Source organism: Lemur catta, chromosome 6 (assembly GCF_020740605.2).
Source record: "Lemur catta isolate mLemCat1 chromosome 6, mLemCat1.pri, whole genome shotgun sequence".
Classification (NCBI taxonomy): domain Eukaryota; kingdom Metazoa; phylum Chordata; class Mammalia; order Primates; family Lemuridae; genus Lemur; species Lemur catta.
In genome coordinates this window covers 37,712,751-37,725,155 of record NC_059133.1, presented here as the reverse complement: position 1 = coordinate 37,725,155, position 12,405 = coordinate 37,712,751, and the positions used below count along the sequence as shown (strand labels likewise).

At 43.7% G+C, this 12,405-nt stretch overlaps 1 protein-coding gene across 4 annotated transcripts in view; it reads right to left on the bottom strand.

The window, feature by feature from the left end:
- CSRP2 (cysteine and glycine rich protein 2) overlaps window positions 1–12,405 on the bottom strand; it is a 53,953-nt gene that overhangs the window by 17,413 nt on the left and 24,135 nt on the right. The window contains exon 1 of one of the 4 annotated variants that reach the window (XM_045553323.1): window positions 7,614–7,691. The exons of 2 other annotated variants lie outside the window; for them this stretch is intronic. The gene's annotated coding sequence lies outside the window, so the exon portion shown is untranslated. Of the gene's footprint in view, window positions 1–7,588; window positions 7,692–12,405 lie in introns of those variants that run through there. One more of the 4 variants, XM_045553325.1, reaches the window with a different exon arrangement.

Sequence of the window (12,405 nt, the reverse complement as noted above, 5' to 3'; positions counted from 1 at the left end):
TACAATGAGCACTATTTGGGTTATGGGCACACTTATAGCCCTGACTTAAGCATTATGAAAGCTATCTATCTAACAAAAACCTTTGTACCTCTTAAATATTTTGAAAGGAACAAAAAAAAGTAGACTGTTAATATTAACCTGGTATTTTCCATTTTCACACATACTTACTTTGGAGCAATGATCAATAAGGAACCAGATTATTCACAAGACTAAGGTTAGACTAGATTGCCTTTGAATTACATTTAAAAATGCATTTTTAAAAACCTAACTAATTACTTTGTTATTTTCTTCTGTGTCATTGAAGAGCAGCATGGATTTTTTTTTTTAAAAAAAAGGGGGATCAGCTGGGTATGGTGGCTCATACCTGTAATCCTAGCACTCTGGGAGCCCGATGCGGGAGCATTGTTTGAGGGAGCATTGTTTGAGCTCGGGAGTTCGAGACCAGCCTGAGCAAGAGCAAGACCCCAAGAAAGAAATTAGCCAGACAACTAAAAATATATAGAAAAAATTCACTGGGCATGGTGGCGCATGCCTGTAGTCCCAGTTACTCGGGAGGCTGAGGCAGGAGGATTGCTTGAACACAGGAGTTTGAGGTTGCTGTGAGTGAGGCTGATGCCATGGCACTCTAGCCCGGGCAACAGAGCGAGACTCTGTCTCCAAAAAAAGGGGGGGGGATCTCTTCCTTTTCTTTAAGGGTAATTCAGGGTTACTTCAAATTCACTTATTCTAAGTTACATGTAATTTCTATTGTACAAGCTATACCAACCAATGACAATGTGTTAGCTTTTCAGGAAATACCTATCAGACTTCCATAACATTCAACTTACTATGCTACAAGCTTCTTCCCCTCTAAAGTGAGGGCCACATTTCTGCATTCCCCATACCATGTACTAGAGTAGTTGGCATATATCAAAATATTTAAAGTTCTATTCAGTTTAAGGGCTTTCCTAAGGATTTCTGAATCATCTTTTCTGTGATACAGGGAAGGTTCTATTATAGCTAATATCTTTCTAATATCTAATGATAGAAGGAGCATCCTCAGAAAGCTTCAACTGGATTTATGTTTTCTTTTTTAAGATGGATAGTGGGTAGCCGGGCTTTCTTTGTGTTTTTCTCTATTTTGTATGTCTGAAATATTTCATAATGGAAGGAAGGAAGGAGGGTAGGCAGGTTGAATGGGCTAGACGGACCTGGGTTAACTCTACTATTATAATAGGTGTACAACTTTGGGCTTAGTTTTCTTATCTTGTAAATGGGGAAAGGTAGCTCTCTTTACCCACAGAGAGACTGTAAAGATAAAACAAGGTAAACAATGTCTTGGCAGTTCCTTGCCAGTAAAAGCTAGCTTGGAGATGGAGAGGACAGCTCATGCCCTCCATCCTGCTATAAGTACTCCAGTAGGAAAACCCACTGACCAGCGCCTAGAATATAGCTGCAGAACAACAAACAGTGTAAAGAAAAAAACTTAGCTGATTAGGTGCTCACAAACCTTCCTTTTCTGGGCCATTAAAATGTACTGCAAGTACAACAACAGTTCTACTTATGGTGGTGACTGTCTAAGAAATGAAGTTCAAATTTACACTTTTAGGCTGAACCCCTATGGACGTTTTCTGAATTTGGCAGAAAGAAGTGTAATCTTCCATTTCTGTCACTCTTGGCATTGCTGTGCATATAAAAAAAATGAAAAGCTTCATTTTTCTTACAAGCCTTTGGCTGCACTACTCCGCAACAGCTGCCATTAATCACAGCAAACTGGATTTGCATGAGCAGTCTGGGCTGCATGCCTTTCCCAAATCCTGTGCGTTAATTTACAGAATGGTAAGAGCAAATACAAGATCCCACTTCATACATATCTTAAAAATAGGGCAAATTCTGCTTTTTAGTTTTGTTCTTTGTTTTTCAATGTCTGAAAGAGTTACATCACTAGGATTTATCCACTGCATTCAATTAAAAAGCTTGGTTTATATCTGAACACCTAAGTGCAATTTCTCCTTGCTGCTTCTCCCCAGTCTAAGATACCACCCAAAATTCATAAGACTTTAAATCTAAGTCATCTTGTGGTACAGATATCTCATTCTCTAGATAACCAACTGAGAGCAGCAAAATGACCGCATGGATCATTCTCACACCACTAGTGCTGCATTTACTGTCTTACTTTAGAATCTGAATGACCTGAATCCATGAATTTCAAGTCTACATGTTGCCACAAACAGTTTATCTGCTCTGATACTAAAGGTTTGGAGTGAATCTATCTATAAACCCAGATTCTAAATGCTTCCAGAAGCTTTGACATTTTATTACTACATATAGAGCTTTGTTATTACTCTAGAACCTGGCTGTAATCCAATTTCCCAAAAGGGAGAATTTATTATAAACCAGTCTCATCTTGAGCCACATCCAGGGAGGAGTTACTTGTTAAAGAATGTAAATTAGTAGCACTGTGCCCAATTACAATGATTTTTAGCAAGGCCAGGATTTGAGACCTGTAGTTAATTGGAAATTAAGATTTACTTGACACCTGTTCTAAAAATTTTTTCTTCTGCTACCCAAATTACCTGCTTAGTCATCTTCTCCTACTGAAGTGAATGCCGCTGCATCAAGGACGGACTCTTCATGTCGTGGTGATCAGCTACATATTCCACTAACTTCTCCTACTGAAGCCAAATCCTCAACCTGGCCTTTAAGACAGCTCAGCGTAAGGGTAAACTAAGAGTATAGGTTTTGGAGTCAATGTAGTAGTTCCCTTATATGTAAGATAAGGATAAGAGTACCTTCCTTACAGAGTTAAGAAAATTTGATGAGATAAAGCTTGTAAAGTAAGACTCAATAAATGATAGTGTTTGTCATCAATATGTAGCAATGTTCAACCTTTGTTATCTGTACTCATCTTTCCCTACTCATCTCATATATCCATTCCTTCGTTATGCCCCTAATCCTTCCCCATCAAGGCAACTGACTTACCTCCTTCCCTCATCCAGCTAACTTCTGACTTAATTTCTGTATCTCATGTAATTCTTCTAGCGTGGAGGCAGCTTATAAGCACTGTATAATGTTTACTGTTTATGAAGCTCTCCTATAAATGTATTAACTCAACATCTTATAAGCCTTATACTGGGTTAGGAGCAGAGGATAAAAGGGATATAAGGAAGGGCGACTTTCTCAGGGAGTTCTACTCTAGTGATAAAAATATGTGGACAAATAATGGCAATATAACCAATGACACAGAGGCATGCAGAAAGGGCTTTCAGAAGTGTGCACAGTTTACTTTTAGAGGCGTGGCAAAACAGTTTCATCGTGCAGATCCACTGGTAGATTCCTGGAAGTATGTTGAGAAAGATACTAAAGTTTAGCCCAGGTTCTTCGTTAAAGAGTATTGTGATTAATAATGTTTGCCATGGAACCTACAGTACACATGCCACCTCTTAGACATTCCTGGTATAACAGAAAGAGTGTGGAGCTTAGAATCAGACAGACATAAGTTTGAAAGTCAGTTATCAGCTCTGTGATCTTGGCCAAGTTCCTTAATCTCTGAGTCTCAACTTCCTCAACTGTAACTTGGAAATGGATGAGAACTATCTCACAGGTGGTTGCAAGGATTTAATGAGGTAACAGCTGTAAAGTACCTGGCAAAGCCAGTACTCCACAAACACCGGCTTCCTTTTCCTTCAGAAGCACTACTCAGCATGAATGTGGCCACCAAGTTCAGTTGTTAAGTGACTCACTGAGGTCACCGATCTCCAAAAAAGCAAATCAGGCTTACATTTTGACTCCAGAGCCACAAACTGTCCCCAAAACGCACATATCTGATTTTCTGCAAATACCAAGGGTTGAGACTATTCAAGTCACCTGAGAATTGTCTGTCCTTGAGTTATCGAATTACATGCACAGGACAGCATTCCTCTCTGCTCAGTCTTTATCCATCCGACTAGCAGTCAGTAAGTGGCCTCTATGTGCCAATCTCACACCCAAACTGCTGCTTTCAACCAAAACACTCTCTACCACTCCTCTCTGCTAACTTAAATCTAACCTCACTACAGACGGAAACCTCCCTTCTATCTAGTAAACTTTCCTGTGTCTACCTCTGCCTCACCATTCTGACTAATTCTATATCCTGTTACCACTTATATCTTCAACTTGGAGTACAGCAAACCCCTTCACACAGATTTGGATCACTGCCTAGCAAGCCCACATTGTAATTAAAATGCAACTACACTTTACACTTGGGAACCCTGATCCTGGGCATCTGCCACTGCAATCCACAGTCTGTGCAAACTACAAGACATTTAATTCTTCAAACAATTTAACATTTGTATGATTTTTATATGGAGTCAGACCTAGACTTCTATGCCAAGACTACTGTTCATTTGCCAAATGATCATAGGTTGGTTTTTGATCTGCTAGTTCTCATTTTTAAAATGAAGATACTGCCTTATGATATAAATAAGCATTTCTGAGATTAAACACTACATTCAAAACACTTAGAATAGTGTCAGCTACATGACAGGTAATAATTACAAATACTTCCATGAAGCTTAATACATGCTTTACTTATGTTAAGTAGTTTGTTTATATTAACTCACTTAATCTTCGTAACACCTGAGATAGGCATTATCACTATTCCCATTTTCTGAGTGGGGAAGCTGAGGCATAGAGATATGAAGAGACTCAAAACTATGAAACCAAAACAAAATTACCAATTCAACTTAAAAATGAATTTCAATAAAATTCAAAATTATTTGACTGACCTTTTGCTAAAACTAAACCACTGCTAGATTTACAAATATAGTAAGTACTGACCTGTATGGCTATGACACAAGTTCTTTTTAGGTTAAGTACTTCCTGGATGGCTGTGTGCTGGATGAGGATTCAATTCTCACTTCAGTTTTCTGTTAGAAGTACTGTGAAACCACCATGAAACTTTCTTTCCTATAGTGAACTGGGAAGTCATTTGGCACTAATATATTACATGGTGTCTGTTCTTATTAGCCAAAGACAATTAGTAGTACTGTTGGCACAATGAGACTGTAAACAAAAAAGCAAGAAACCTAATATCCTTTGCAAATGATTCACAATATACTTCTATTGGTTCTTCCTCTATGACTGACAACAATAAAATTTTTAACAATCAGAAACTGTGCTTTGCTCCTCCACAATCCAGATTAAGAAAAACTCTCCTAAATCAAGATTATTAATCCAGAATCCACAGATTCCTTTTAATTCTGGGGATCGGTAAACTCAGTGCCATGTACTTTACGTAAGGTCCTTAAAAACATTTAGAAAAGGGGTCCAGAGCCTTCCAAAGAGGTCCGTGACACAGTAATAGAAACCCCCACGTAGGTAATCAAGACCCTAAGGGAGTCTGGGGATCCGAACCCAAGAGATGACAGGTGAATACCAGCTCGGGTAGAGTGCTTTGAGGAAACCTGTGGATATTAGCAAAGGGAAGAAAGCTGGCCTCCAGGCAAGGCCTAGGAGATACTGCTCAGCTCTCCTGCAGAAGAGACTTTCACTGATAGCCATTTCCCCATATATTCAACAAAGTGCACAACTTTGTCTAATTACAAGGAACCTCCCCCAGGCTGGACTGGGCTTTGTACAAGCATCAGCATGCCTTACCGACAACTATGCAAGGTATGTTCTGTTACACCCATTTTACAAGATGAAATACTGAGGCCAGAGAATACACTTAACTTGCCCAAGGGCATCAAACCAATGGGGTGCTGGGGCTGAGATGGGAATTTGGGCCCTTCTTGCCATGCTATGCCTCCTCTCCCATAGGGGGCTCTCTCTCCCAGGCTCATTTGATTCATTTCATTTTTGACACAAGAAAAATTAGAAACGCAGATCTACACAGCTATTTAGTGGCAGAGTTGCATCTGAACCCAGGCTTTTAAAACTCATTTATTTTTGTCCCCCCTGTCTCGTCTCTACACCAACATTCTTGTTGTCATAGAATAAAATAGAATTTCCCCCAAATCCAAGAGATTTTGGAATTTCATCAGTACTGCTTTCAGCATAGTATTTACCATTTACCAGCCAGTATTTGGTGAATACATTTGGAGGAATTCATTAAAAATTTGGAATGACAGAAACGTTAGATCAAATCTGCTAATAAATATCTATTGCTTGAGTCAAATTACATTTTTGTTTCCTACAATTGCAACCTTATTCGCTGCTTTCTTCCTGCATTCAATTCACTGATATTGGCTCTCGTCCAACCACGCCCAAGGCACCCAAGCAAGCACTGCGAGTTCCAAAGACTCACGGGATGTAGATCCTGCCTCAACGGTAACAATGGCACCAAAAGAGCAAAGGAAACCAGAATGCAGAGAAAGAACGCTGAGAAACTGATAAAGTACCGTAGCAATCATAAAGAGCGATGACCCAGGAGGTATGGGGTGGGGGGGTCAGACCAAGGAATACTTCACAAAATCGGTTGAAGTTTAGTATGCAGTTTTGAAACTACATGCGATTACCCCCTTTCAAACTCTATCACCCAACTCTTTCTTCAAAAATTTGAGTCAAAGTATAACCAACTTTGCGGTTGTTGGCATTTTATAAGTAGACCTTTAAAAGAGATTAATTCGAAATGTCAAGAATTAAACAAACTATTTTCAATGTCCGGGTTAAAAAAATTATTACCCAAAATAAAAAGATTTTCTGTATCGCAAAGCATTCATAAAGTGAAAATATGCTTGGTCTGCAGACTGCAAATAAAACAGGTTAAACATTTCGGGTAACCATGTAAACAAATTTCATTCAACAAACGTTCTGGCTCAGAAGCGGTCGGGGATCCGCCGGCTTGGAAACCCCCCGCCCCCTCCCTCGGTGGGTGCCTACGTGGAGCTCTCGAGTCCGGTCCTGGAACCCAGCATGGGATTTTCGGGACCTGTCGCAGAAATTCACAACCGGGCATTCTTGCATCCCCCTTTGTACCTGAATGGTAGAAAGTTCCAGAAAAAGCTAGGGGTGACCGATTGACGTTTCACTGCGGCTCCTTCCACACGAAGGCTCGGTGCTTGGTGGGCAGAGACCACCCAGCAATGGTGATGCCAGGAGCACTGCACGGCGGCAGGGGAAGGACTGCGGGCTCGGCGGGCGTCGGAGTCCCCACCTCAGCCCCGGCCCCCGAACCTGGGAAGTCGCCCTCTGCGCGCACCACAGAGGGGACCCCGGAACTCGCACACCCCCTCTCCCAGCGGAGAGAGAACCGGCCGCCGGAGGAGGGGACCCCGGCTTCCAAAAGGCGGATTAGCGGCAACGCGACACTCACGACCCCGCCTCTCCCCCAGAGAAACCGGTATTGAGAAATTTAAAGGTCACTCAGGATTATTTACCTGCCTCGCGGGTCTGGGATCCGAGGCCGGGGCCTGGGCTGCCTCGGGGAGAAGGGCAGGTGTGTTGGGGGGGACTGTGGGGGGAAACCGGGGCGCAGGGGTGGGGAGGCTGGCTGGGGGCACACATGGGGACCGGGATGGGGATGCCGGGGGAGACAGGGGCGCACCGGCTGGACCGCCCGGGGAGCCCGGGAAGCGGTGGGAGACCCCCTCCCCCGGCACCGGCGGGGACGCCCCACCGGCCTACTCACTCGGGTCGGAGGCGGGAGCACGCACCGCGGGCGGAGCTGGCGACGCCGGGCCGAGCGAGGGCGCGAGCAGTCCGAAAGCTGCCGCGGGGCGCGCGCCCCGCGCCTTTTAAATAGCCCCTGTGGGCGTGGCCTGCGCCCGCGCCTTTTAAATAGCCCCCTGTGGGCGTGGCCTGATCCCGCCCCGCCGCCCGCCCCGCCGCGCCCCTCGGATTCCCGGACCGCTAAGCGGCTGGGGCGTCGGGCGGGAGGGGGAGTCGCGGCCGGGCCGGGGACCTGGAGACAAAAGACAGGACTCCCGCCTCTTCCTATTGCTTCCCGCCCGCCCGGCATCTTCCCACGTCCCGGGACCTCTCCCGCCGGCCTCACCCCTCCCCGCCGGCGGGACCCTGCGGTTTCCAGAGACTTGGAGAGGGGACTGCCTCACCCACCGGCGACGCCGGGCGGCGGGGCGGCCCGCTGGGAAGCAGCCCCGCAGCCCCGCCCCGGACCTGCCCTCCGCGGGCGCCGGCCCCCTGTCGGGGAGGCTCCGGCAGAAAACTGGCCGAACGGGGATTTCCACCCCCTCCCCCCTTGCCTTGTCCTTATAAGTAAACTCAACCTGATTAACCTCCCTAGCGGACAAATATCCTCTGGTCGGATTTCCAGTTTCTGGGAATCTGCAACTTTCCTGTTCTTAAATAGCAAATTCCTCATCTAGACTAAATAAATGACGTTACGAAAACGCTCTTCCCACCACCAGGGCAGGGCACACGTTGCTGAGGGGAAAGAAACGGAAACCTGCGCGCCAAAGGGCCCTGGGTTTCCTTTGCTGATGTCAGAAAAGCCTGGGATGCCAGGGACATCCGAAGGGACTAATAACTAAGCTACAGGGTGATTTACTGTTTTAGATGAGAAAGAAAATAAACAGTGCAAACTGGATCTGGTTCTAGGCCTCCTGATGACCTCTCCTGCCAGGAGCGATGGTCCCTGAGAACTCATACCTGGGGACTGGGGAGCTGGAAAAGGCGGTACCCAAAATGCCCCCATGCCACAAATGCACGAGCTCCGGTCCAAAGCTTCTCAACCCCCACACTATTGACGTCTTGAGCTGGATAATTCTTTGTTGTGGGAGGCCGTCCTTGCCTTGTAGGACGCCTCCACTCACTAGATGCCAGTAGTACCCTTCCCCCCACGTTGTGACAATCAGAAATGTCTAGACATTGCCAAATGCCCTCTGGGGAGGGAGGGCAGGAAGCATATATCTGCATGACAAAGTGCAGACCTGGCTTATAATATTTGTTTTATTTTATATGCTGGGGCCAATCCAGGATAAACTCATTATAATAGCAGCCTTATTCTCTCCACCAAGTCCTGTAGGAAAACACATAGTGATGATTGACACCTCCTGATATTGTGGCAGGAGTCTGGAAGTATTCTTGCCTGCTGTGAGCTTTCCTAATATGGGCAATAGTTATTTCCATGATATCAGCTAATGTAAGTGACTTAACTCCTGAGCCAACATGAAAATTCTGTTCCTCAGATTGCACATTTTTTTAGCTCAGCTACTTATTTTTTCTTGCACAGGTTTGTGTAGTGCTTCTACTAAGTGAAACTAAATCAGTGAATTTCACTGCAGCACTGGCTTTGAGCAAACCATTGTCCTTTCTCTCCTACCCTTGAGTTCTTCTCAATGCCTCTCTGTGGAAGGGGCCTCCCAGACCTGACCTGTTTTGCTTTCTGTAGGGCTCACGTTGTCCCTGAATTCCACAGCTGCATCTTATCATTTGAACTTGGGCTTGCTTCTGACCTAGAAGTTATTTCTGCTATATGTCCCCGTATGTATTTGTCTCGGCATCTCACAGCAAGTCTGGGGACGACATATACAACATTGGATTTTGAATAAATCTGTTTGTATTTAGTTACCAACACTTTAAAAATATTTTTATTTCCCTCTTCTTTAAACATTTCTTTAAACTGTTGACTCATTTACTTATGAACATGAGAAATTCTTTAAGTTTTTTTAGACAGAGTGTGGGCTTTGGAATCAAACAGACATGGTTTCAGCATACAGCTCTAGCACCTGCTAGCTCTGTGAACTTGGGCTAAGTACTTGACCTCTTTACACCTGTTTCTCTATTTGTAAAATGGTGATACTATACACTTGTAGATTCGTTACGAGGATTAAATCAGACGATGTATGTAAAATGCCAAGCATAGGGCCTGGCACGTGGTAAATACTGAACAAGTGATGTTTCTTATGTTAAGCAAGGATATCTTGATGTCCTTTTCTGACTCTTGAGAAAGAAACAGAAATTGTGCTTTGCTAAGCACTCATCTTGTGTTACCTTCTCGAGGGTTTGGTAATAAGAAGGTGTGCAGTGTTTTCCAAAACAATTAAGAGCCTTCAGTACAAAGCATTTTTGTGCCTGGGGAAGGGTTACTGGGAGAAATTTGTCCTCCTGTAGAAGCATACACCCTTCTTAATTCCATAAGGTTCTAGTCTGTTTGACACCTTCAGCATTGTAACAGGCAAAATTGCAGGTTAAATGTGTCCAGCAGGTCGATTCTTTTTCCCACTCACAATGCACATTATACCTGTAACAACTTCATTCTCTGGAACCCATCAACCAATTTCCAGTCAAGGTCACTGTCCAAAGGCAAGTTGAACCAAGGCTGCCTTTCTCCCTGACCTTGTACTGCAAGCTTAGATTTCTCAAATATTTTTATTATTTTTATTTCATGCCACTTTTTCTTCACAAAACTCTGAATCAAATGAGTGTGACTACAACCATAAGGCCTCTTTATTTTATTTTAGGGCAATAATTTCTTCCCAGAAGCCAGCTGGGTTTGGTGACGAATTTTTTAGTCTAAAAATTTTACTATGAAATAAAAGGAAAAAATAAGTTCTCATTTTGCTAATCTATACACTTAATACAAAAAGAAGCAGCTGTTCTACTTTAGCTCTTAGCTAAGATTTAGCCTCAGTGGCAGGAATTAAAAATTATTCATACTCAATACTCTGTGATACATTATCTGACGGAGAAAAGAGATTACTTATGCTTACATTTTGAAAGGTAAATTAGATTGTTCTTGGTATTTGTCATAGTTGCTTTGTTAAACTTGCCATAAACTGTACTTCTTCATACTTGCTCCATTTCCTAACTCACTTTCTCGAGAAGGTACGATTTTCCTTCAGTGCTGTTACCTTTTATGACGGTGTTATTTGTGGGTTCTTGTCAGGCAGAGCTTTCTAGCTTTTTGAGCTCTACTTATGCTTTTGATTATAGCAGAGGTGTTCTAGCACTGCTAGTATAAAAAACACTGTTAACTTTAATCTCCTAGACAGCCCATTCTATCTACCTTATTTTATTCCCTTAAATGCCCTATTTCACTTTTCTCTCTTATATTCAGCTGGTGACATTGCCTTCTTTTCTCATTGGCGTTCACAGCCACCAGGCCACGTTTGCTCACCCTTCTTCCACTCTGCCTGGAAGCATCCAGGTTTTCTCCCGTGTTTATATTTGCTGTCCCTGAGCCTGGAGGAGAAGGTGATGCTCCCACTCCTTACCAAAAATAGTCACTCTGCTTGGGGTTTTTGATCCATTTCTTGGGCATTCTTTACAGTTGTGCATCGCTTAACAAATGGGGACACATTATGAGAAACGTCTCATTAGGTGATTTTATTGCTGTGTGAACATAATAGAGTGTACCAGCATAAATCTAGGTGATACGGCCTACCACACACCTCGGCTACACGGTACATTCTGTTGCTCCTGGGCTGCGAACATGTACACCATGTTACTGTACTCAATACTGTAGGCAACTGCGCAGTGGTAAGTATTTCTGTATCTAAACGTAGAGAAGGTTCAGTAAAAACATAGCATTATACTCCTATGGGACCAGCGTTGTATAAGCAGTCCATTGCTGACTGAAAGTCTTCATGCTGTGCATGGCAGTACTCCCTTGCTCTTCAATTTCTATGTCTCTACTGTTTCCTTTCAGGTGACAAAAATGCTCTTTTCCCCACATTTTAAAAAACTGACAAAATTCTGGGAGTGAGGGGAAACACATGACCTAAGCCCATTAAATCAGAGTGAATCTCAGGACTCTGCTGGGGTGCTGAGACGGAACCATGCTCACTTGTTCTGGAAGGTGTTACGTGTACAGAAGAGGCCTAGAGTTACTGCCAACATTTTTGCTAGTTGAAAGCGGCCGACGATGATTTGGCACAGAGAGGACAGAGAAATGGAAGCAGAGCTCTAAACAAACTACTTACCAAGTTTACCTCCCTGAGGGATCCTTTCATTGGCGGAACAAATGAGTTTCCATTGTTGTTTGATCCATTTTGAGACAGATTTTCTGTTACCTGCAGTTAGGACTACCAATGGATTGTGGTGGTTTGAAACTATATCCACGAGTTCTTTGATAGTCCTCCTTTTAACAGGTAGAATTTAATTCATTCCCCTCCCCTTGGGTGTGGGCTATTTAGTGACTTGCTTCTAGAAAATATTACTAGAATAAGGTGTATGATTATGATTCTGAGACTAAATCAGAAAATGTTTTGTGACTTCCTCCTCATTCTTCCCCCTACCTTCCTCTCTTATCCCCTGCCCATCTCTCTCTCTGTCTCTTTCTCTCCCCAGCCCCTACCCCTCACTTGCCGCAGGGGAAGCCAGCTGCCATGTCTGGAGGACACTCAAGCAGCCTATGGAGGGCTCACATGCTTTGGCCAAAAGTCCCAGGGGAGCTGAACCCTTCTGCCAACAAAAATATGAATGAGCTTGGAAAGAGATATTACCATCCTGTCCAGCCTGGAACTGATTCCAGCCTTGGCTGAC